Raw genomic sequence first — 26,133 nt, forward strand, 5'->3', positions numbered from 1 at the left:
AAGGGGCCGCCTTGTTTCAAAAATAACAGTTATGGCCCTTCTGAAATGAAGCCACATTACATTAAAACTGTTATAAGTACACATTTATGACTATAACCTTATACAATATCATAAAAAGTAGTGCAGTTAGGAAATTATTGTTTTAAAATGAAAAAGTCATTCATGTTTCACTTACTATTAAAATGTTATAGATTTTTCACAACTATTTTATATTATCTTCTAAATGATTTATATTCTTAAATATATGTCAAGAAATAATTAGTTTTGCTTTTTACTTAATATTTTGGTTATTTCTTTGATTTTTACTTGAGGCTCTCGTCAGTATATTACTGCTGCTGTCATATTTATATTGACTGGATTGACTTTTATTGTGAAATGCCTATGAGCTACATGTTTTTTGAATTAGCACTAAATAAGCTGAAATGAACAAATTCAATATAGACTATTTAGTTAATTCAATTCCATTCCACTTTATTGACCACCATGAGGAAGTTTTTTACTAGAAGACTTAAGATAAAATCACTCAATCCATGAAGCAAAAAAAAAACCCAAACACTGGATAGCAAGTGAGGTAAAATGAAAAACAAATATATAATGAAGCATAATGGTACAAAAAATAACATTAAACCTGCACTTTTTTCACTTAAGTATGTACACTGTAAAATAAATACATTTAGGTAATAAATTATTAACTTTTTTCTAAATATAAAAAAACCCCCACAATTTTCACTTGTGTGTTTTGTTGATGACATCCCAACAGGAAGAAAAATCAAGCTGATCAACTGGTAATAATAAGCATTATGAACAAAATAATAAAAAATACACCTGAAGGAGAAAAACAAGAAAAATCATGTTGACAAGCTCAGAAGAATGTCGATCAGTTGATTTATGTAGTGACATCAATGACAGGCCTATAGGGAATTGTATTTTGGAAAAATTTTATTAGGTTGGATAAAAAGAAATCCAACAACCCATCAAAACTGATGCGAAATTGACCACAACATGTTCACAGGTGACCAACATCTAAACCATGTTTGATTACTTTTACAGAGAAATCTGGTGGACTTTTAAATGCTTTCTTCTGTTCACTCTTATTTATTTACAATTTAATGATCAATCTTACATAACTTAACCACCATTTTTCATAGACAAATAAAAAAAAGGAAGAGAGTTAGTGTTGTCCATTTCCAATCCATTCACCAACATAGATCCGTCTACCTGGCTCAGTACAGGTGAGGATATCTGTGCCTTGGTGACCTCAGATTAGACTTCAAAGATTACGGCTGCCTAATCCTGAACGTTAACTGAAGTTTAGAGCGAGGTTATGGAGTCAAAGGGCAGAGATTATTAGATACAAGCTGGGAGAGCCATGTCCTTTTCATTTAAACATAGTTTGCATAGGGTTAGGAGATTTGTAAGCTTTTTTTTCAGTAGTCACAGCCTCATAGCACATGATAAATGGTAATGCCTTGCCTCTTTCATGTTAAAGAAAGTAATTCTTCTTTTGTTAAGGTATAAAAATAAAGCCCCCCCTGGTATATACCTTCCATAATGAATCATTTGACTCTGTCTGCTGTGTCATGTGACATAATGAGCTAACCACAGCTGCCTGAAAGGAAAGCTTTGGGTTTTAACCTCTTGGTAGTTAAAATCACACTTCTTTATATGGTTTTTAGGCGTACTAGCATTTAGAAATGACTCTTCTCTGTATTATTTCTTTTTTTGTATATAAACTTTTTTTAAGGGGAGGGAGCAGCTAAGATTCTCTGTAAAATTTTCATATAAGAAGTTGTATTTACCAGAAATTAATGTTACATTTTGGGGGAAATATAATTACTTTCAAGCAGGTATAACATTCAACAAAGTTTTTTTTTATGCTGTATTCAATTTTTCACAACACATATCATCTCAAGACACTTTACAGTTCATTAGATCATACAGTCAAATCGATTGAGAGTTTTCTATCTAAGGAAAACCAGTTGATTTCATCAACTCATTGACTCAAATGCAATCCCTCACACTAAGCACGCTTGTAGCGACAGTGGAGAGGAACAACTCCCTTTGAACAGGAAGAAACCTCCAGAACCAGGCTCAGTGTGAGCGGCCATCTGCCGAAGCCGACTGGGGTTCAAGGAGACAGAGATACAAAAAGCAACTGTAAAAGGCGGCCGTGTCCACGAAACACACAGCAAGGCAGACGAGCTCTGAGCAAGAGGATGAAAAGAGCACATCCAGCTAGTCACAGTCAGAGAAACAGGACTACACTGGAAAAAAAACAGGCCAATCTCCAACATCTCTAAACACAGGTTCTAATGGCAGCAGGACAGCTGATATTTATCTCCCCAGTGGTGTCACAGCCAAACAGAAACAGATGAGGCAAAGCTACTATGAGAAAAGCAAAATAATTTTATATTAAGCTAATATTTTGGTGGATTTAGTGTCACAGGTCTTAATTGGGAGTGCCTGGAAAACACTACAGCTGTTATTTTGTAATCTAAATACTTTATACTATAAAACTTTAGGTATTTTAAGATATTTTTAGATTTATATTGGCATAAATATAAATATTGTTGGTATGTGTGGTCCCATTTGGAACTCTCTGGAGGTACCCTTGACTTGTTCTGCATTTGAGAGCACTTTATGAAAAATAAGATATAAAAAAAATGGAATCAAATCAAAAGCTGTGTGAGAATAGCAGGACACAGCATGTAAATGCCTTAATAATCTGAGAGGATGCAGATAAGCCAGTGCTCCTTACATGCGCACAGGAAAGAAAAATGCGCATCGCTGGCGCCTCCTGAAGACAGTTATGGGCTACTGCCGATGCTCGGAGCTGCAGAAACAGAGGGGCTTTCTCGCATTTCCCGACCTGTCCCCGGCTGCGACCGCCGCTCTGCCGCTTCCACAACACGGCCGACAGCAAACCGAGGCGACCACCCGCTCCAGGCTCCCTCTACAGCCCCGTTTACCCCAACCAGCCCGGACCAAAACCTACCAGGTGAGGACATCGACACACGAGGCGAGCCCGCTCGGTGCGGCTCGCCTTTCGGTAGCTACAGCAGCGAGGAGCTCCGGCGCTCAGAGGCCGGGGGCTCGTGTCTGGCGCAGGCGGAGATGAGGCCAGCTTTTTCCGGCCTGACTTTCCCCGGCTCTAAACACAAAGCCCCGGCGGTAGAGTGGAGGCTCCGCGCGGCTTTCGGGCTTTTTCGTCGGGATTCGGAGCAGTAGGAGGAGGGGAAGCTAGCGTTATTGTTGACGGGGTGGAAGTGTCTGTGCCCTGGGATAGAGCTGCGCGTCCGGCTGCTGCTCTCTGTGATTTATCGTCGGAATTCCTTTATGGAGTCTTGGTCCCTGCAGCGCAGCAAAGCGGCTCCACACCAACTTGTTTTTCTAACTTTGCAGCAGCCTGGATGTGCACAGCTTTATCTGCTCCACTCAAGTTGAAGTTAGGGCGAGGAATCCGAGACAAAGTGTAACAAAAAGCAGGAGAAATCGCCCTGTGTGTTTACATTAACATCCAGTTAGGCTGCAAATGAAAGAGTGGACAAAAGATTAGAAAAGCAAAGCAATGAGGGCTGTAACTTTCCATTAGGTTGGGGCTCAATTGTCATCTCTGATAACATACTGAGTTATGCAGGAGCAAAATATGTAATTTAAGGCGTTCAAATAAAATCCCCAATGCTTAATAATCGCTTATTAATCAATTGATTTTTTTTCTTGATCTTTCTGAATTGATTTGTTTCCTTTTAAGGATTTTAAACAGAAATATTTGCTTGGAATAACATGGTATTACAAGAATTATAACCTTTTGTTTTTGTTAAACCAAAATACCATCTAAGTGCTGTTGTTTGGAAATGTTTACATGCTGGAAATGGTGACAATTATTTGTTTTCAAGCATTTAATGGGTACAAAAAAGAATATTTTTTTCATGCATTGATTATATTTTTCCTGCTCATACCCTTTGGTAATTTATTTATGTTTCAAATTTGACATAAATCTTTTTTCTTATTGATTTTTATGCATTAATGGTTGGAAAAACACAAGCTGCTGGTTTTTCTCTTTGCTAAGTTTCTTTTTTTATCAATTGGAGAGTGATTAGATTGCAAGATTATTCACATTGATGCATCTAACTGATCGTCCCTTATGTTTATCTGGTCTGATGCATCATGAATTTAATGTATTTTGTAATTGAGAGGGGGAAAAACAACGCATTTTTAGTCTTATTTATGATTCGTTTAATGAATAAGAAACACAATATACATTTTTTTTCTAGAATCAGCTTTTTGGCCAAGATAACATACACAAACAAGTAATTTGCCTTTCTTTCATGTGTACAGCCTGCAGACATTAAGTATATATATTTATACGCCAGAGATTAAATGATAGATAAAGGGTATAATATGAGTATGAAGGGACTATTTAGATAGATAGATAGATAGATAGATAGATAGATAGATAGATAGATAGATAGATAGATAGATAGATTGGTTGTGCAGACTACACAATCACATGAAAATGGCAGAGTTTGATCTATGGCTAAACAATTAGTGCTTCTGATTATTTATTTTTTTCTTTAGTACTGAAACTATTAGAATGTTTTAGATCTTGTGGATGTATTATTAGCCTTAAATGTATGGCAAATTTATCACTAATGATGCAATTTCAGAAAACAATCGTCTTAATAATCATCTTTCTGGGCAAAAACAGACATGAATGCATTTTATGGAGCATGATTCCCTCCGTTTTTCTTTGCTCTTTTGTAGGAAGTAGTATATTTTCTCTACAAATGTTTGTTTTAATGTTTATGGCAATCTCTCTCTGCCTGTGTCGTCAGAGCTCAAGCTTTAGCTTTTGTTTTTTGGAGCTAATGTTTGCTTCCACCTAGAGCTGCATCTATTAAACACTACAAACACTTGACTGTGCTCTGCAGGAGAAAAAGAAAAGGGCCGTCCAGACCTGCTTGAAATCTTTCGCCCTGGGGATGCATGCGCATGCAGAAGCGCGCACCCAAGTGAGCAAAAGATTACTGAAGAAAAATGACTCATGCTCAGAATGTATTTGGCAAAGTCACAAGGACTTTTCCATGCATTTTTCGCCCTCAGCTGCAGAGCGAATTCCTGCAACGACAACATACTCGTCCCTCTGGTTTCATAAGATTTATTATTTGATCACTGTTTCACATTGTTGTTATCCTCCATCTAATTGTGTATCGCTTTGCTCCTCCCTGTATCTCTTAGTGGTGGTTGGAGGGGGGGGATGCAGCTTATTCCATTTGGAGATTACTGTCATTCGTTTGTCAAATTTGCAGAGAGCCGACTCTCAAGTTGTGTTCTGTTTATTTGTGCCAACTGTTTGTCTGGTCGATCTAAACCTCCATCTGACTGCTCCCGCTGCCTGCCAAGCATGCTGTGGTCTGGCACTTTCTGATGATGGAGGCTGCAACCGCTGCTGCTCCAAGCGTTCGATTATATATCAGCGTGTTTTTTACTTGGATAGCCCTACGTTTTAACGCCTTCGAGTTGCCCCAACTTACTTAAACATGCAGCTTGTCACCTTCTATAGGTTTAAGATAAAATGCATTCTTTGCTGCAGCTGGAAGGGGAACAAAAAAGAATAAACACACAAGAAAAAAAAAATAGATCAGTCATTGTTATCTGCACTTCATGATGTCAGTTTAATCGGGTGCAGGTGCAGTAACTCTACCATCACATTTATTGCTAAGCAGAGTAATTGTTGGGAGCTACAGGGTCCACAACATGCCAGCTCTTGTATTTTTCCATGTCACTGCCTCTTGTAGGCACTCTCAGTGTGTGGGGAGCAGACCTCTCTTCAGAGTGTGGCTAAAGCCAGGCATCTTTCCAAAACTTAAAGCCCCCCACCCCCTCGTCTTGCACACACACCCACCACCACCCCAGCTCCTCTGCTGGGTATAAGCACGGCTTTGTGCTTCGGTACTCCTCCCCGGCGGTTCTTATTCATATACTACTACAACGCCACTTGCTCTGCTAGATGGTCGTATCTACAGCTGGGAGCTCTCCCAAAATATCCCGCTGTTTGACAGACAAACTCGCATGTTTCCTCATTAAAAAATCTAATCCTTGGATTGATATGCCAGAAGGCGAGAGGCAGGGTGTAATATTGTTACCCGTGAAGCAGCTTGTATTTAGGTTTCTAAGCTCAGGCTTTGCAGTGGCGAGGGGTGCCCAGGAGTAGGAGCAGAGTAAATACATTTCAAACAGCTCAGCAAAACCGAGTATTAGCAAATGATCCGATAGCATCTGTAATCCTCAGGAAAACCTGGAGAGTTGTCTTTTTATTTCATTTTTTTTGACTGGTGCTAGTCTCTATTAGACAGTTGGCAAGCACTGGAGGGGAGGGGAGGGGGCGTCCACATGTATGACCGGCTGTCCAGGCTAACGGTAAGGCTGAACACTACAGTATGCGGGTAGATCAGATTACTGGACGATTAGCCGCGGCCCAGAGAAATGATTTTCCTCTGTCATAATTCCCCAGGCTGAATTATGCTGGCCAGTGACTCACAGATACTCCACACTATGGGCCAGAGTACAGCGTGGCATAACTGTTGCTCTCTGGAGAAGCAGAAAAAGACGGTTAAATATATGTATGCTGCCATTGCTGCAGCAGAGAACAAAGCAGTCCTCAGTCATTGTGACCCAACATTAGCAGATGAGCAAAGGTACATTTCAGAGCCACAACTGAGCAGAGAGCAGCCTGAGTAAAAATGCTGTTCAAACAACATCAGTCTGCTGTTTTAGATTTTTTTTTATTACAATGGTTATAAGGTGTAATGGTTTTTAAACAGAAATGAATTCATTTGAAACATACAGGCAAACAGTATTCATGATGTTGTTTAAAGAACAACCAAATTCAGATGATGCATCTTATCAAATGATCTGAGTTTATGTTACTGATTTTAGCTTATTCAAATTTCTCTTTAGGAACCATGATGTATAAAGATTTTTATTTAAAATGTTTTCCTCCCAGCCTTCATGCAATGATGGGTCATTGATTATACAGTATATATCGCAGATAAGGCATTACCACATTTTCCATGTGAAGGATTTGCTTTTATTGTTGTGGAGTTGATGTGTTAAATTAGCTTTAGCCTCTGATATTGGAGATTATTGACAGTAAGATTGCTTAAACTGCAGCGTCTGTGAGTATATGCTGGAAAAAGAAATATGGCAGCGTTCCCCAAAATCTCACATTTAGGTTAAAGTTCTACAATCTTTGCATTACTCTCTCTCTAGCCTTCCTATTATCTGCCCTAAAATCGCTCCTCTCTCTGAATAAACCAAACTTCTCAAATCTTAAAAATTCAGATTTTAAAAAAATTTATATTACAGCTGTTCACCTCCCCCTTTCATTGACTTCTACTAAAACATTTGACCATCTTTCTCTCAGTAGCTGATGGGTGTGTAAACATCGACCCTCATCGAAACATATGTTAACAATTAATTTAGTGAATGTTGAATGAAAATCCAAGCCGTCATCTCTGCAACTGTTTATGATGAAATTTTCAAGGAAAATTTTTTCATTTAATCCTTTTTATTAAGATACTTTTGGAACTAGTGAAAATAAGAATTACTTTTGAAAGAGACCGGGAAGTTGGTTCTGATTTATATACCTGATAAGAGAAATAACATGGTCAAATCAAATTTGAGTTGTTTGTTTGTGTCAGTTGATATCCGTGTAAATAACCTTTAGAAGGGCAGATAATAGGGGCGTCCTGTTGCAATTTTTTATTTCCGATACAATAACAATATTGCAGCTATGATAATTGCCTGATTCCGATATTGGCCAATACGATATCAGTATGAACCACTCCAGGTTTTATTACTTATTTCATATCGCTAAATGTTAGAAAAGGATTGGACAAATAAAGTTACTAAAACAGGAAAAAAGTCAATAACAAAAGTTAGGAAAACAAATGACCCACTGAAAATGAACAGAAGCAGTTTCTATCAGCATGAAAATATCCAAGATTTTAGATGCCCGTCAATGTAATCCGATGTCAGTTTAGACTCATACTAATATCGGACCAATATTAATATCTTGCTGAGATTAATATCATTTTGGGACATTCCTAGCAGATAATATCGCAACATATCAGAGGTAGACTTCTGAATTAAATTGAATAGAGATCATACAGTGACAGCCTTTGTGAAATTTCCAGTATTTCTATCCTGATAATCATCCATCAAATCGATCAAACATCTTATTGTGATTAAAGTGGTGATTTACATCCCCACTAAATAACTTCCAAGCCAAAGATTGTCAGTTGTGCTCAGAACGGTTTTCTTTACCATCTGCTTATAAGGTTTAATTATTTACTAATATTCTTTACTGATGTTATGATTTCTTTGCGTTATTGAATTTAATATTTAGTTTTAGGAGTGATTTGTGCGTTCTAAATCAGGCTGGCCTCTGGTGTAATGTTGGTGAGTAGAAACAGACAGACGGGGGGGGGGGGGTGAGCATTTGAACGGGACAGCTGTTGAGGATGGGACTGTGTTTCTGAGGTGCGTATCCCCTCCCCTCGCCATGAATCCGATACATTCCTCGGGCTCCTGTATCCAGACAAATAATGGCGACTGGGGTGTAGCGTTTCATCAGGTGCCACATGACTAGAGCTTAAGGGCTGGGAAAGTAAGCGCGATGTCATAGGGCTCACAGTTGGCCAGCTCTGGTTGCTTCATAGATCAGGAAATTTGCCAGAGCAGAAGAGGTTATGTGAGATATGGATTAATGCTTGTCAGAAGACCTGGTTAATACAGCAGCTCAGCCTATCGTATCCATTCCCCTTCAGTATTGTTAGATGCATTATGTCACCCATTAAGGTGCTCTGATTTCAATGTTCCTTCATTGCATTAGCCCCCATTTTGCTCTGGTTTGGCACTCAGTGGCTGCCACAAGGATCAATAATCCTCCGCCTAGTGATGTCTGAGGAATGACAAAAACAAACATCATCGTCGTTGCATTTTATGTCACCATTTCACATATAACTCTTTGCTTTGAGCAGAGTTTTCTTTGCTCTCAAAGCCCTTGAGCTAAAGGCTATTTTTACAGCATGAGAGGGGGGAGAAAAAAAAGGGAAAAAACGCCCCGTTTTATTTAGCGGTCAAAAAAACAAGCTGTTGGGTGTTAATGGACTTCACCTCAGCCATTCCAGCAGACCCTGGGGCTACTGCGCGTTCATGAGCTCGGTTAGGGAGCTCTCGGCTGTGAGCCCTGCTAATGAAGCCATTTTCAGAGATGGAGAGATGCTGTAATGGGAACACACCACTCCATTGTAGGATATTCTAACCCCGTCCTCATCATAAGTGCCTTCAATCAAACAATCTGATTAGATAACTTTTCCTCCTTTGTCCGTGTAGTCCTTTGGAAGGGTCTTAGAAGAGATATTTGTCCCAGAGTTGATAATTTAAAGGATAAAGATTTTACCTGTCTTTTATTTTGGTGAGCCTTAACGAGGGGTGCAGGTTCTCCGCTTCTCTGGAAAGGGAGCTTTGATTGTGCTTGTCTAGCACTGGATCTGAAAATGTTTTCTTGCAATGTGTGTCGGATTTCCACCCTGTCTTACCAAACCCAAAATTCAGTGAACTGAACCAGGAGGGAAGATGTTTAAGGGGCCTATGGGTGTTGGAGGGGCATATGGGTGTTTATACAGTTGTCTGGTGGCCCCTGCTGACTGCAAATACCACACATGTGCTCCTACCAACAGTAAAGCTGTGTGCAACCTGCTCTGTTCATGCCTCGAGTTGGATGCAGTGTCATTGGAAATGTAAAACTGGGGGGGAAAAAAGGTTAAACTCCATATCTGAGGTCAAATTTAAAAAATGTTTTTTTTTTTTTTATTAAAGTAATCTAGACATCTTTTAAGTGGATACACAAGTTGTCTTAAATTTGTTAAATCAAAGCTTTCTTTCACTTCGAATAGCTATTCTATGCTACAGTTGAATATAAAATGAGGAAAAGGTTAAATAAATGAGTTTATATTTGAGATTTGCTAAGAAATAATCTATGTATGGTTCTACTGTGGAACCCTAAACTATATATTTTTCTTTCTATGCACCTGTAGCAGCCTTCAATGCACTGATTAAGGACATCTAGCCATTTTTAAGATAATTATTTAAATACAACTCTGACCTTTAGTAAGGACTTTATTTCTGAACTTATTTGATAGTGATTTGTTTAGGAAGGATTTGGAATTGTGTGGCAGAACAGCTGGCTTGTATATCCAGCAGGCGGAGGTATTTGGGAAGCGCTTAAAAAGATGAGATGCTATAAGAGCTCTAAACAAAGTATTAAAAAATGAATGTATATGCTCTTTCTCTGCTTTTCATATATTTAATTTTGTATGGTAATGAGAAAGCTCTTCATTTTATATTATGAAACTGTCTAAATTAATTTTTTTTCATGGTTTCCGTTTAAATAAAAAAAAAGAAATGAACAAATGGTACATGGATTAGAAATGAAGTATTTGAAGCCTTTATAGATAAGAAGAAATGTCTTCATAGATTTCTGCCACAAAACTAACATTTCTGGATTATTTTCACGTTTATAAGAAATAAAAACATAATCTCTGTCAAAAGTCAACATTTGCAAAAAAAAAAAATGCTTTTTATGATGAAAATCATAAATTTTGATAGTTGAACTTGGATAATCTGTCGTATTATAAGGTCAGACGTTTGTAAAAACAAATATCAGAAGTCCATTGAGGCATTCGTGGTCAATTCAGGAGATGGGATTGTTGATATTTTCCAAAGAAACAAAAGATTATTATTATCTTAGTTATCTATTTCTGCTTAAGGTATCTTTACAAACAAAACTTTTTAAAGGAATCTATTTTCTAAAGAGCAAAGAGAGAGCAAGAGTTTAAAACGATAACAGGAAGGTTAATTGGAGGGAAATTGTCAACTAATTTAGTAATCGATGAATTGTTAACTGGAGTTTAGAGACTCTAAAACATGCCTTTAGCTGACTGAGCAACTCAACATCAGGAGCAATTATACCAAAATTGTAAAGAAAACAAAAAAATAAACATAAGCACCATTGATGTAAACATTTTGCATTTAAGATCAATCTCTTTTGCTTCTGTCAATATGCTCTATCCAAAGCTCCTCAAGTGGAAAATTTTCAGTTTCACATGGTTTAAAAAAAAAAAAAGTCTTCTTTAAAGAACCTCTTGCTATTTGATTATTAATCGATAATCAAAAAAATAGTCGACAGCTTACCGTAATCAATTTGCAAAATAATTATTAGTTGCAGTCCCACTACAATTAATTTGAAAACATGTACTGCATTTCTGCAATCCTAGAGTAAGGATTGTCTAGTAAATACAAAGAAAAGTGCATTTTTAGTGATTCCAGTCATGCAAGCTGAAGTGTTTGGCAAGGCAAGATGGAAGCCATTTGAAATGTCACGTCAATCATTTTTATTCTTTCGCTCCTTTACACATTAAGAAGCTTACTTTACTATCAACCATTGACCAAATGTGTGTGTGTGTGTGTGTGAAGAGGAAAAAAAAAGATAAACATCTAAACTGAAAAGGGGAAAAAAGAAAAAATGAAACCATGCATCTTTTCTCTCACACTATCGAGGTGAGATCCGTTTTACTACTGATAACAATTATCAACCGTTCATGGATGGAAGGCCATATTATTCAACCTACTCTTACATCTCTGTATACTTGGTTTGCTAAAACTGGTATTGATGGGAATAACAGAAGAGTTTTACAACGACTAGAAAAAGATTTTAATGATACAGATTTAAATAGGTTTGTGGAATGTTTTTTGTTTTTTCTACTACCTCCATCCTATCATTATTTACTGCCAAAATGACTCTAATTGATATAAATATAAGAATTTGATATAAAGATCCTTTGTTTCAAGAAAAAAGAAAAGATTAAGTCTCTGGTTGAACATCATACCCAAGTATTTTTTGCTACTTTTTTGTGCCAAGAAGAAACACAACCTGCAGAAAAATACAGTTTTCAAAACAAATTCAACATTCATGGCTTGATCAATAAAGAAACTAAATAATGAAAATTCCCCCCAGCACTTCCTCTTATGCGTTTCGTCTTACCATTTCTTTATCAGTAAACAAATATAGATTGTTCTCCCTTTATTTAATAAAGACTTGCAATAATGCTGAAGTTCTTGTTTCCTTGTTTTCCAGGAAGTGCTTTATCATAGCGTTTAACCTCAGGGATTTTGATGGATTAGGTCAAACATTGTCCTTAGGGATTAAACAGCCCCACAAAATGCAGCCGCTGAATTATACTTGGTTTAATCTCTAATAGCTTCCAAAGAAGGATTCATTTAAGTGTTTGTAAAGGTATTGGATTTCAATATCTTTTACTGGGTGTAGCTGCTTTAGTGTAGCCAGTTTTACTCTGTTTGAATTGGTATCCTGAGGCTGTAAAAAGATCACTGATATGAGCCGATGCTGTCTGGATGGAAACCGATGCTAAGTGTTTACCAGGCAGTTTGTTTTGCAGTGATACTCTAAAGAAAGCCAGGAGCGGACGCCTCCACAAAGGTCATGCAGAGGGTTCGGATTTCCTTTGTCAGCCTGCGATGACAGAAACTGATTGTCTGCAGGACAACTGTGCTTGTTAAAAGGATGCACGTCTCTGACCTCATCCAGTTTTTAGGTGCGGGTATTTTAACGCTCCCACCAGGACTGTAAAATGTAGCTGAAGGTTTCTTCCCTCTGCATCTATGGGCTGAAGCACCAGCACGTCGGTTGAGCAAGGCTGATTCTTGAACAGGAAAGTCATCCAGGGATACGAATGGACATTAATACATATAAACAGCTCAGCCTTCAATCTAACCTAATTGTTATGTTGCATGGATAAGTGCTCAGCCAGAGATATGGATCATCTCCATTTTAGATTAGTATGTTTCATTGGCAAATGGGCCTAAGCTGATGACATACCCGCTTCTTAGCTTGAGTTGCTGGGATGAAAAGAAAAGCAGTGCTGCAGACCCCTAGGATGGAGGTTCTGGCAGCCTTGAGCGCACCCTCCACTGATCCACAGCAATGCTGTCTCATCCATCCTGCGTGGTGCAGCCGTTTGTGTGTGTCGGTGTGTGTGTGTGCGTATGTGCTAATACTGGTGCAGTGCCTGTCCCTGTCTCTGCAGGACAGGTGCTGGCAACCTGGAGGTCGGCATAGGCACAGATGGGGCAGAAGGAAGCCTGGAGACTTTGAACGACAGCAGGATGAATGAGAGTTGTTTGGAACAGTTTGGGGTTTTTTTTCTCTAGAGGAAGGGGTCTGTTAAGTGGTTTGATAGCCGGCTGTTCCGAGCGGAAGGACCCAGCAGCAGAACCTTTGGGTCCTTACAGAGGAGCTCTTCGGCCGTGCGAAGCTTAACTAGAGGAACTTGAGCAAAACGACACAGTTCTGCAAACACAAACAGTGGTCTGCCCCCTCTGTGAAGTGTTAAGTGGTCGGATAGAAATGGTGAATGGGACACAGGTGTCTGGACCAAGCCACATGAGCCCAGCCAAAGGCCTGTGTTTGTTTTCTCTCTGTAATCCCCCTGGAGCTCAACTCGGGCCTAATGTCTCCCTATCTCTGTGGGCTGAGGTGAAGCTGATCAAGAGGTTCTCAATCTGTCAAATTTCCCATAACCCAACAATGGCTAATATGGATAAATGATTATTGTGATAATAATTGCTTTGTGAAGGAAGGTCAGATTTTCCAGCTTCCAGTTTTAGGTGTTTTGTATTTAGGTTTTAGAGCTGTAAGAGAATAAAAGGCGAATATTTTTTTCCAACATCATGCAAAATGCAAACCAATCTAAACTTTTCTTTGAAATTCTTATTCAGACCGTTACAGCTCTTTTCCTTAAACATCCCCCTCTCTTCTTTTCCTCCGTCCTTTATTCTGCTCGGCTGCTTATCTTCCACACCGAAGCGGCTTTTGAAGTTGGAAAGGCCGTGGCTTTACTGTTTTAGTTCTCAGAGTGCTTGTGTGACAGGTAGTGAGAAGCTAGAGGCGAGTAATGGGACTCCATTATAATCCACAGCCGTTTCTATAGTCGACGCCCTTGCTTCTTTCTTTTCTCTCCAACGGAGGCCTTTTGCCGACGCCCTATCCACTAAGCTCCTCTTTGTCAGCTGGCAGCCCAGAGGTGCGCTTCAGGGTTTGAAGAACAGCTCCATCCAGCCCCCCCCCCCCCCCCCCCCCCCCCCACATCTACTGGGAGAGCGACAGGGTGAAGTAATGGCTTGCTGAGTTTGGTCCTTGCATTGTCAGCAGCAGCGGCTATCCTCCACGCTGATGTGATTGTTTGAATAACCCCGTGGCCTCCGCAGATGGCCAGGCCTCAGACCCGGTTTATGATAACCGCACAGTTAATATCTGGCCTACATAACCGTCCTCCTAGCTACTTAACCCCCCCTCCCCAAAACAACCTCCCATCGCTGCTCTCGTTTCTCCCAGCCACCCTCTGTGCCATTGTCTCTGTGTGCGGCTGTTTTTATTTCTCTATTTGGCTCCAACTTTTTCCCTGTTCTGAAATTCCAGAATCGATTTCTTTTTGCGGGCCCCCGGGCGTCGTGGGTGATAGCTAGAGACAGTGTGGCAAATTAAGTTTCGTCTCACCCCCTCCCCATTTACTTTCGCTCCCTATGGACTTCGGCACGACGGATCAGTAGAAGGAGAACGGGAGCGTGCAAAGATGGAGGAAAAAGCCCATTTCCAATGCATTACTGTCTCATTCCTCAGGGTCTACAGTGGAGCTGCACCAACATTTCTATTGCTTCTTTCTCCCACTAATTTTTCTTTACTAGCTCCATCTCTCTGCTGCTGTTCTTCGCACGCGGCCCCATAACCTGAAGGTCTCTGCGTACTCGCTACCACTGCCAGCTCACGGTCTGACCCACTTTATTAGTTTGGCTTTAGTGAATCATTAATCGAGGTTATCTAACTGTTCCTGTAATGATTCTGCGGTGACTTCTGTGTCAGCCGCTCTCTGTTCTCAACCAATCAAGCTGTTTCCCCACATGCTTCTCCTTCCACACATTTGTTTCCATCATAATATCTCTCAGGGAAAAAAAAGCATTGTTCTTCCTCGTGCTAGGCTATATGTTTAATAGGTGCGCCATGCACTGTAATATGTCATTGTGTCGGCTCACAATACAAGAACTAAGTGCCCTAAATGCAAATTAATCTTACAGGATGGCAGCGGCTGAATGGAGGGTGTTTTTTTGGGGGGCTAACAGTGGCAACAGGGAAGCAAGGAAGAGAAAAGAGCATGTGAGGATGAGGAGGAGGTAGATGAAGGGGAGGGGGTGTTTGGATGTAGTCATACCAGGCCCATTCATCATGCAGTGCCTGCTGGGATGCGCTGGGGTCAGTCCGGCACAACACAATTACAGCCTGTTCTGGTTGTGTTGTGTTGGGCACCGCTGTGTTCTGACTCCGTTCTCTCGCCTTTGTCGGGGCTTCTCTGTATTTTTTTTGGGGGGGTCTACTTTTTGTGCACCATTATTCTATCTTTAAATATTTTCCTATGCTTGCTGTTCGCGCTTTCGCCTCAGCATGGCTTTGAAATAAACATCTCAATTAGCTGCAGGTCTCTTTCCGTGTTTTAGTCCTTTCTGTGCTCCACTTTCTTTTTCCTAGAACTTTTCTTTTCCTTTTGGCTCATGCGCTTCCTGTGCTCGCACCATGCATCGCTTGGTCCTCTTTGATCCACAGCCTTGTGATTTATGCATTACACGGGCCCTGGTTATGGAGGTTTGAGATGCATGTAAGCATGTTGTTTATCCTTTCCTGCCTGACAATCCTCCACAAATCCACAGATGATTCCAGAAGGCTGTAAATGTCTGCTGTGTGCTTTAATGTCGGTTGACAGAATGTCCTGATCACGAGAATATCTCTGCCTTTACTTCCATATCTGTTCCAATTGCAGTGAAAGATATTTTCCTCCTACCAGGATCCTTAAGGTGGTCTAAAGGTCTGAATGAAAACATCCCAGAAGGGTCCGAGCAAGTTTTCAGACATGTTTGTTAACAGTGTGTGGAGCAGAACATTGTTTTCCGGCACCATCAGTTTTTTTATTCGCTGTAAACAAAAGCAGAAAAGAGCAGAGATTTGGCGCGACATGTCTGTATCTCAAAGCATGTTTGTGTTTATCTAGTTATATTATGAAATCTTCTGTTTATTCATTTTTAATAAGTGCTTTTTTTTGTACCCTTATATGGAAAATTCTCTTTCCTATTACCAGTTCCCAGCTGGCCTGTGCTGGCTTCTGCTTCGTGCACAGAGCAAGATAAGGCTATGGCAAATTCTAGACAAATGTAACATGCTAAGGATCCGAGGTTTAACTGTTGATTTCTGATCATTTATTCTAAAAAAGCTTTAATCGGTGTTTCTGATTTTTAGCAAATTCATTAGTTCAGTCTTCCTTCTTTCTTTACATGCAGCTGTCATAACCATGCAAAGTTTTAGCAAAATAAGGCCTTTTTTTCCTAAAAAAAGACCAAGGTTATGGAGCTGCCTCTGCATCCCTAAAAACCTACTGCTTGGATAAAATCTTTTTTTTTTTTTTTTTTGCAGCCTGATCTTTGAGAAGCAAAGCCAGCAAAAATCCTTCTGGTAAATCTCATTTTCTCTTTTACAGCACAGATCAAGGCTAACACAGCTTAAAAAAAATGCTCCATATTTCAATACATTTGGAATTTTTCTGCAGCAGTCATATCCTAACTTGATGGGAGCCATCAGTTTTGCACATTTCTTAGTTTTTTGTGGGTCTTACTGATAATTCAAAGTATGAACAATAATTATCTGGCTGATGGTTTAACCCGTCTTTACCCTCATATACAAACAGTTTCCTAGATGTCTAACTGTACCTTTACTTCATAATGTCAACATTGCAGACATTTCTAAATGCAGCCTCTCCCATAACATGATTGGATTCCATCATAGCTGTTGGTACCAATGTGTATGATGTTAGGTATTGGACACACAGCTGAAGTTTTGTGCAGGACTTGTGTGATATTTGTTGAACAGCTGTAGGGATAACACTTTTCACAAAATACGCTGGATCCTGTTTGGATTCTCAGCCTTCTGTGTCATTAAATTGCCATGAAATTACAAAGCCTCATGCCGGGGATGTACGCTCTGTCTCTGAAGAAACAGCCTTGTTTTGATATAAAGGTGTAGACTGTGAGGATTTTATGTTTGCTTTTGTAGTTGTTTTTTTTTCTCTAGGCATTTGATTAAAAAGCATAAACTGTTGTTTTTTTTGTGCAAAGTTTTAAATGAAAGACAAACGACCCAAACTTTAAGGGGTTCAGAAATCCATTGGGTGGTGCCTTTGCAGATGTGAACTAATAGGAAGCCTAAAGATTGAAAGTATGGCAAAATGAGGTCAAAATACGCAGCAGGACTTAGCATCTGGAAGCAATTTGAAAATATGGATTATGTTCAGCAGGATCCATGACAAACTACATTAATGCCTCTCATTCCTCAACTGTTTTGGTCTTCTCCTTAGAACATGGGAAAGTCCTTTTCCCTCCAGATGATCGTTCTTCAAATAAAAACTCCATAAAAAGCTAATCCTTAGCTACTTTACATTGACATAAGTGGTCAGAATAAACGGCAGATTAGACTAATTAGTCATAAGATTTTTTTTTTATTGATTGTTAATTGGATAAGCAAAGATTCTTTAAAGAAGACCTTTTTATGAAATTAAACCAGGTGTAACTCAAACTTTTCATCTTGTGGAGTTCTTGATAGTGCATATTGACAGATGAAATTTTTTTATATTAAATGCAAAATGTTTATATATTTTTTTCAATTATGGTATAATCATTGCTGTAACTGGGTTGCTCTGTCAGCTAAAGGCATGTTTTAGAGTATATATATATATATATATATATATATATATATATATATATATATATATATATATATATATATATATATATATATATATATATATATATATATATATATATTAGATGTATATACGTGCATTATATCAATTTTGTTTTTACCTCCTTTGTTTTTAAAGCCAAAATGCATTCAAACATCTGACTTGGAATTTGATGGAGCTGGGCAAATTTTCTCAGTGTCCATGTTTTGTTTATGAATGACTCGAAAGGACTGAAAGTTGTATTCCACTGTTTTTGGCTGATGTGTGCCAACCATTAATGTATTTTATTTATTCCTTTTTGTTAATTAAGAATCGATACTTGGCATCAAGAATCGATGCAGTAGATCACAAAAATTAGAATCGCGATGCATCGCCATGACGATTATTTTGCACACCCCTAATATATACGTATGTATTGGGGCTGCAACTAATGATGATTTTCCAATTCGATTAATCTTTCAATTATTTTTTCGATTAATAATCTGATAGCAAAAGGTTCCTTAAAGAATTTTTTCGAAATAAAACCAGGTGAAACTAAAACTTTTCCACTTGAGAACTTCTACATAGAGCATATTGTCAGATGAAAAAGCTTTTTTTTAATCTTAAATGCAAAATGTTTATATATTTTCTTTACAATTTGGTATAATCTACACTCCAGTTAACTGTTAATTGATTACTAAATAAGTTGGAGATTATTTCAATAATCGATTAATCACGATTAACACACCAACACACACACACTTACAAAGTAAAAGCAAACAAATAAAACCATTGGGCATCTTTTGTTATTGTGGTAGCTGTTGTAGTTTTAAAGGTATCCAATAAACAAAGCATTAGCATTGTCTGCGTCTGACACAAACTGGTCTTTCAGCTCCTTTTTATAACCTCCACATCCAACAATAAGCCCGGTGATGTTGTGTAATCTAGGACAAGCTCTATCCAGGTCCCATGGTAACCGGTTTGCTAAGTACACCTGCTCGAGCTCCTCCTGAAAAATCTGTACACACAGCACCCCGTCTGTCATCGGTGTGTCTTTTTACATGCCCTAATGAAGCTCTGGAGATGTGTCTTCATGCCTCACTTTTCACTCCACGCCTAATTGTGTTGATTTGAAGTTTTTGTGTTGTGGCTCAGCTTCTCAGTTAGAGAAAACGAGAGATTGAACGCAGCAGAGATAATAAGAGTTACCTTTATTTGTGTTGGAAAGGCGGGTTGGGGTGTGGTGATGTCCATAAACAAACACAATGAAAGAAGTTCATTTTTCTTCTTTATGTAGGGTTATATGATACGGACTCAGACCATCCAACTGAAAACACAGTGGGGAAACGTCAGCGTTCATCACCACCCAATGTGTTCCCTTATCAACAAATTTTTCAATAGTTTGAAATTAGAGTAATTCAAACTTGGAGTCTGTTTGGGATTTTAAAGTCTTTTAAAAGAAAACTACTGTTGATTTTTCTCTAAATCCTGATCCCCAGGTTTATAGTTCTGCTAAAGACAAAAGCTCCAACCCCTTAGTTCTTGGAAAATCTTGGCAATGAATTAATGATAAAGGTTTTAAAGACAACACCATTAGAGGCTGTTAGCAGGGTGCTGGCCTCTTCTCTATTGCATTTTGCAGAGCAGGTAATTTGAAGTGCCAAAAAGTGAAATGCATTGCACTTATTCTTCATCTTCCATCCTCTCATTTTCTTTTTTTTTTCCTTCCCTCTGGCTAGCAGTAACAGTAATATTAACCTCATCACTGCTTCACTGTCCTTGCATGGCCTGAATGTCATCTCATATGAGAAGTGGTCAAATGTTTTACTGCTCAGGGTCTTGAGTCTCCCTGGAGTTCTTAATGCATTATGGCTCCATTACCCGGGGGCGGGTGGATCAAATAATATATTAATATCGTGTTGTGAGCTGTCACACCCCACTTGGGTTGAAAAGTACTATGCCAGCAAAATTTTCTGCAGAGTAATACCCTGATAGGCTTTTTTTTTTTTCCAAAGTCAGCCTTAGGGCTTGTTTGATTTTATTTTAGATCCCAATCCATTGCCAGTGACATCCACACCACTCATCCCCAAGCGCTGCCCCCGCCATCAGCACACGCAGTTCCCATGCCCATCCATCCAACGGAGCCATCCTGACCGCTTGCACTCATCTCTGTCGGCGAATAGAGCGCAGACTTGTCACCTGAGGGATAAACTGTGTGATGGAAACTTGTATCCTCTGTGGTATGCGGGGTAGATGCTGAGGCCCTGCATTGCTGAGGCCGCCGAGATTCTGCGCAGACAATAAAGCCGAAGCCTGTCTCTGTTACTGAGGGAGTTATGTGGCTGGGCATGGCATTTACTGTTTGCACAGAGCTTTTTATGCCTCTTTAAATCTAAATTTGGGTTCTCGCGGTTCCTTTACAGTGGCAGTTTAATTTCATTGTATGTAAATATATTTGCTCATACGATTATCCAATTTGAATTCAGAGCTTGTATCTTTTTAATCCTGTGGAAAAAAAAAAAAAATTATCTTCACTCTTGTGCATTTTTTTTTCAAACATCGGTTAGTGGTCTTGGTTTTAATGACTATGGCAGCTTGTCTGAGGTCAGCCTCTTTGTAATGTGAATGGCTGGGTGTCATTTTTTTTCTCCCTCACCCGACTGCCTCAAGCTCTAGACTTAAATTTATTCTGACCAGATTTCACTCCAGAAAATTACATTTGACACAAAACCTCATATAAATAGATGCGCCGTATGGTTGTGCCAGCATTTTCTCTGGATTTTGGCCTGAATAGGCAATCTGCCAATAAATGTCATATATAATCCTACAGATGTAGATGCAATTATGTTAGTCAGATTTACAAACTGACCACAGCGTAGTTACATCATGTGCACAACCAGACAGTCTGGAACGTACCAGCCAAAGTCTACTGGCAGCATTGGATCCACACGCAGGGAATTATTTACTCTTATGCTTCAGGTACAAAGTATAGCCTTATCCAAAGCTAGCAGGTATACCACTCAGTAATGCTCTGCAAGCAAAAGCTTGTCTGAAAAGTATACATTATAGCAATTTTTAGGGGTCAACTAAGAATCCGCATTATATTTTTATCTTATAAACTGATCAAATGGTTGATAAAACATAAACTGTGTTTTTAGGAGAATCTGTCGTGGAAAAAAATCTAATTTTTGATTTTTCCAGTCAAATCATAATGTGGTTCTATTGTTTTAAAACTATTGAAATGCTCCATAAGTTGATCTTTCTTTTTAAGGATCTCTGCTAAGTGTTGGATTATTAAGCTCAGGTTTTCACATTGGAAATATTTATGATTTGAAGATGAAGATTAAATGCAATCTAGCTCCAATGTGGATTCTGATGTTAGGGTTATTAGAGCCACACAAACTGGTTGGCAGGCTGATGAGCAGTGTTTATTAGTCTGCTCTGTCAACACATCAGGGCAACTCAGGGAAATTTGACCTTTACAATCTAAAGAGCCTTTTTTTGCCCTCAAAGCAGTTAAGGAAAACTGGGTTTGTGGCAAATTTTATATGAGCTTTGGAAGAAAAAGTATACATCTACAAGAAAATTGTCTTTTAAATAAGTACTTTTGATTTTAAAATCAAGAAAAACATTTTGGGAAATGGAGGTTCATGCTGTATGGGATGCTTATCTAACATTTGTGTCCTTCTGCTGAAGACATTAAGTGCAATTACACGTTATAACATTGAAAATTGATGTTGTTCTAAATAATTTTTTAGATCTATTTCATTTTTTTTTTTTTAAAGTTAATAAAAATTGATCAAGATTCAAATAGACATTTGTGACTCTGCAGCTGAGGGTTTCAGATGCCTCGGGTAGCTGAAGATCTTCTTCCTTTCTTACCTCAAAACTAAAGCTTCAAACAAGAACACTGTTTCCAAAAGCTGAAAGAATCATCCTGAGGCCTAAGTTGGTTATAATAATGATGACAGCGAGAATAGCCTGGGATTACATCACTGGGAGAAATCAATTGTAAATTATTCTCTAAAATCAGATTTCCTCACACATGCCATTCTCTTGGTTGGAGCAGTTGTTAACTAAAATAATGATGTTTTTATGCAATATGTTGTGAAAATCAGTTGTTTTTGTTTAGTCTACAAGTTAAGTTAATAATCGTACTAGAATAGAATAGAAAATCCCTTTATTGTCCCACAATGGGGAAATTCTGGTGTTTAAAACATCAAAAAGATTATAGAAAAAATGGTCACACAAATATGGACCTTAGAAAAAATGTATAAGAATAAATTAAGAGTGAAGGTTTAAAAGATAAACTATAAAATACTGTACCGTAAAGTGTTTTAACAATATAAAAACTGTGCATCTGGAGAATAAATAACCAATGTACAGGTATGGACATTTTTACAGTAATTAATATTTCAAAAAAGCAGCGACATCAGAGATGTGCAAAATGACAGCAGCATGTTATTTAACTGACTAAGATAGAAACGGTACAAAGTCAGCATGAATGTAACAACTTATTGAGGTTGTTGGAAACAGCAATATTTATGGGGTCTTACAGCAGCTTGGAGGAAGGATCTGTGATAACGCTCCCTGGTGCATTTAGGACGCAGCAGTCTGTCATGCATGGGGTGGGAGACATTATCCAACAGAGATGTTAATTTAGTTAGAAATGTACTGATCTAGTATTGTAGTAACTTGGACAGAACATCACTAATTTCTGTCAGCTTTTCCCTGGCGATGTGACTGAAACTGTTCCTAAAGTATTGGCGTCGGAAACATTTAAAATGTTGGAAGGACACAGTGGCGAGGGGAGCTGAGGCTAATGCATTGTTTACCATCCTCATGCTGCTTTTTCTTCCGATTGTTGTCATTTACAATCATGACTAAAAATGTGAGAAATTAGGATAAAACTTTAATAATCTAATACAGAAAAAATCCATCTTTTTTGCCAAATATGTTTTTCATTCATTTTGTGCTTAATGATGCATTAAGAGCAAACTGACTCTTGTTATTTCAATATTTAAAAACGGAGGCAAAGGCTACTTTAAATGCGCTACAATTACAAGATGTTTGTGAATTTAAAGTGACTCCTCTTTATTGCAAATTAAAATACGATTGTTATGATTTATAAATGACTACAGACTAATGTGATATACAAAATAAACCGAAATGATCTTGGTTTCGTTTATCTGATTTATTAAGGAGTTCAGTGTGTTTATTCAACTTGTTGCTGAAATTATCTGAAATAAGCCATGCTTATTGTAGGTACCTGCTCACTCTGCCTCATCACCTTCGCTTATCAGTTCCAGCTGATCCAGGCTCAGTCCTGGCAAAAGTCCGCTGCTGATTAACTCATAATATCACGGGACAGGTGGCGACAAGCCCCCGTGCTGCTCTGTTATCCTTTGCAGTGCGATCGGCTCTTCCAAACACAGCTTGATAATAAACTTTATATGAAATATTTTTTCTCATTTATTAAAATCAGGGACATTCCTGGGAAAACCTTTCGCTGTGGAAAGTTCGTCCAAAATGGGAACTGTCCCCAGAAAACAGGGATATTTTGTTCATCCTAACAGTGGTAAAGCAAGTTAGGATAGATTTCTCCTAAATGTTTAGTTGAGCAGTTATTTAGCATTATTTAGAGCTTATTTATGAAAAGGCCAAGTAAAAAAAAAAACATAGTGAGAAGTCAGAGGGCCTGACATTACATTGTCCAGTTTCCAGCTTCCTTTCATGATTATGCTTGGAGAAGCGCTAGAAATTGTGGATAACGTGTAAAACACACATCCAAGTCTCCTCCTCATAAAACGATTGTGACCCCTAAAGGATCCGATTTATAAGGTGCAGGTTAACCTTTCAACAGGCTCTAAACCAAAAGCTGCAGCTGCTTTCTTTTCATATTAGTAAGGTATGTGATGTGGCCGCTGAGTTGAAACTAAAACATTTTGGTTAGGAGTGAAGCGTGGTGGTCTTTTGCTGCCCTTTCATCAGAATCTGACCGGTACATCACCATTCTGTTGCTTCAGGTCACGATCATCTCCATGCAATGTTTATCAAACACAGTGGAAATAAAGGTCATGGTCCTCCGTTACCAGATGTACAAACCGGCCATGAAATGACGCCCCGACTGACTTACAGTTGGTGATAAAGTGTTTTATAACCAAGTTAGGCCGTAATGTTAGATCCCCTGCAGCTGTGCTTGCTCTAAATAAATTGGAGCTCTGTAGTTTCTAGTAGGACCATTAAAAAACTTTTATAATCTACAGTTGCTAGCTGGTAGGCATTGAATGTTTTATTTTTTAATTGTTTTTCTAGTTTCTTTAATTGTTTATCTAAAGCCATTAAATCTGTGTCTGATCATGTTGAACTGCTAACTGGTTTGGCCTGTTTCAAAACAAGCTGTAAGAAATCAGATCAGTTATTCATCCATTTAAAGTGAACTCCACATTTTCCTTCATATGACTCAGATTTCTAAACATTTTGCTTTTAATTATTGAAGAATGATGCTGGGCCTAATCCTCCTACCTCTTCCAGATAATTTCAATTTTCAGTCATCTCATTGGTTTTAGTTTTAATTCCAGCGAAGCATCAGAAATCAGAAACGGAAACCTTGAGAAACCGCTCCAAGAGCTGCTCTGTAAGCAGCAGAATCACTTCCTTTTTGCTAACATACTTCTGTTAACTTAGAATAAAAAAAGACTGATTTGTTTTTTTTAGGGCAAAGTGTTTTTTCTCGAATGTGCCGTCAAAGCTAAGTGAATCAGGAAGAGTCTTATACACGTTACAAGTCGTACAGCAGGTTTTAGCTCATAAACAACTAGGAACTGAAAAAGACTTATTGTCTCTTCTGTCGTTGCCTGGGAAGGAACAAGCAGTTAAAACTCAGGGGACAAACTGTCTGGTTTTAGATTTGGTCAGAAGTCTAACTGACATCTTATCTGGTGTCTCAGTCTGCAAACTTTGTGAAAATAATCAAATGCCAAATTCTAGTCGGAATGTTTTCTGAACATAACGTACTTTAGTTTAACACAGTTAGACGGCAGCAGTTCAGAGGTTGGTCAGAGCTCTAAACTTTAAATGATGTAATGTAAAAGTTTTTTTTTTCTTTTTGCATATATTTGTATGCAAACACACAACGTTTCTTTGTTGGATGTATGGAAAGGTGTAGAGAAGACATTTCTGGGAAATCATTTAAATATTTTCTATGCTGTGCCTGCAGGGACAAACCGAGCCCAACTTTACAGACTTTTTGACATGAGAGGTACCGTAGCTTTAAAGTCTTATTCAGCCATCTTTAGGTTTATGCTAGAGTAATAAATCTTCTTAATTTTTCATCTGCTCTGTTATTCAGAAGTAGGTTTTGCAAGTCATAGCAACTTGGCAGATCACCTAATGCCATATGCCCCTTCTAACGCTGCTGAGATTCGAACTGTTTCCTCTGTAGCAAAAAAAAAAAAGAAACTGTGAAATTGCTGACTTAGCAGAGCATTTGTGCATGAATAGCTTTCAGCATCCTATGAATTACCAGAACATCCATGGATGAACTTCTGGTAATAAAGCAATCAATTTGTCTGTCCTCTGCGGTTTAGAGTTTTTAAATTAAGAGTAATTAAACAGGGAAAGGAGATCAGGCCCCTAAAGCTTGAATTTCCCCGTGTTGTTTTCCTCTAAAAATAATCAAATAGGAGCTAACAGGAGATTAAGCTCATTTACTCATTGTGGAATGTCATAGGCCTTGCAAAACAGTTAATTATTTATACACTTAGAAATAAGGTATGTTAAAAAACAAGTTGGATCAGATTTCAGCTTCAAGCAGATTCTCGCTTTGCTTGTCGTCAGACGAGTGAATGAAAACGGCTTCTTTGAGCGAGCTGCTATGATCAGGTGCTGCCTTTTTCAGAAACGTCAAACGTTGCAAGTTGCTCTCAGTAAATAATTGAAGGCTGCATAAATGTTGAGCCATGCTGGACTGCAAAGTAGAGGTAATATGAGTTTATTTGATACCTTTTTTTTTTAAAGTGAGCTGGGAGGATGAGGGGTGAGACAAGGGTTGGGATGTAAGCAGGTTTCTACAGCCATGTTACAGATGGACAGTGAACATCTCTTCACCTTTCAGCGGATATGACTGTGACATCACCCCCGCCATCCAACGTCTCAGCTCTGCTTTAATTAGATGAGGATGATTCCTATAAAGTTACTGCCGTCCTCACTCCATTAGTCATATTAACAGTCA

At 38.6% G+C, this 26,133-nt stretch overlaps 1 protein-coding gene across 1 annotated transcript in view; it reads left to right on the top strand.

The window, feature by feature from the left end:
* Positions 1-2,805: 2,805 nt before the first annotated feature.
* Positions 2,806-26,133, top strand: part of LOC119777904 (bifunctional heparan sulfate N-deacetylase/N-sulfotransferase 1-like) — a 70,881-nt gene continuing 47,553 nt past the window's right edge. The window contains exon 1 of the mRNA XM_038276911.1: positions 2,806-2,998. The gene's annotated coding sequence lies outside the window, so the exon portion shown is untranslated. The remainder of the gene's footprint in view (positions 2,999-26,133) is intronic.

The sequence above is a fragment of the Cyprinodon tularosa genome, unplaced genomic scaffold (genome assembly GCF_016077235.1).
Source record: "Cyprinodon tularosa strain WSP-4 unplaced genomic scaffold, ASM1607723v1 ctg129, whole genome shotgun sequence".
Taxonomy (NCBI): domain Eukaryota; kingdom Metazoa; phylum Chordata; class Actinopteri; order Cyprinodontiformes; family Cyprinodontidae; genus Cyprinodon; species Cyprinodon tularosa.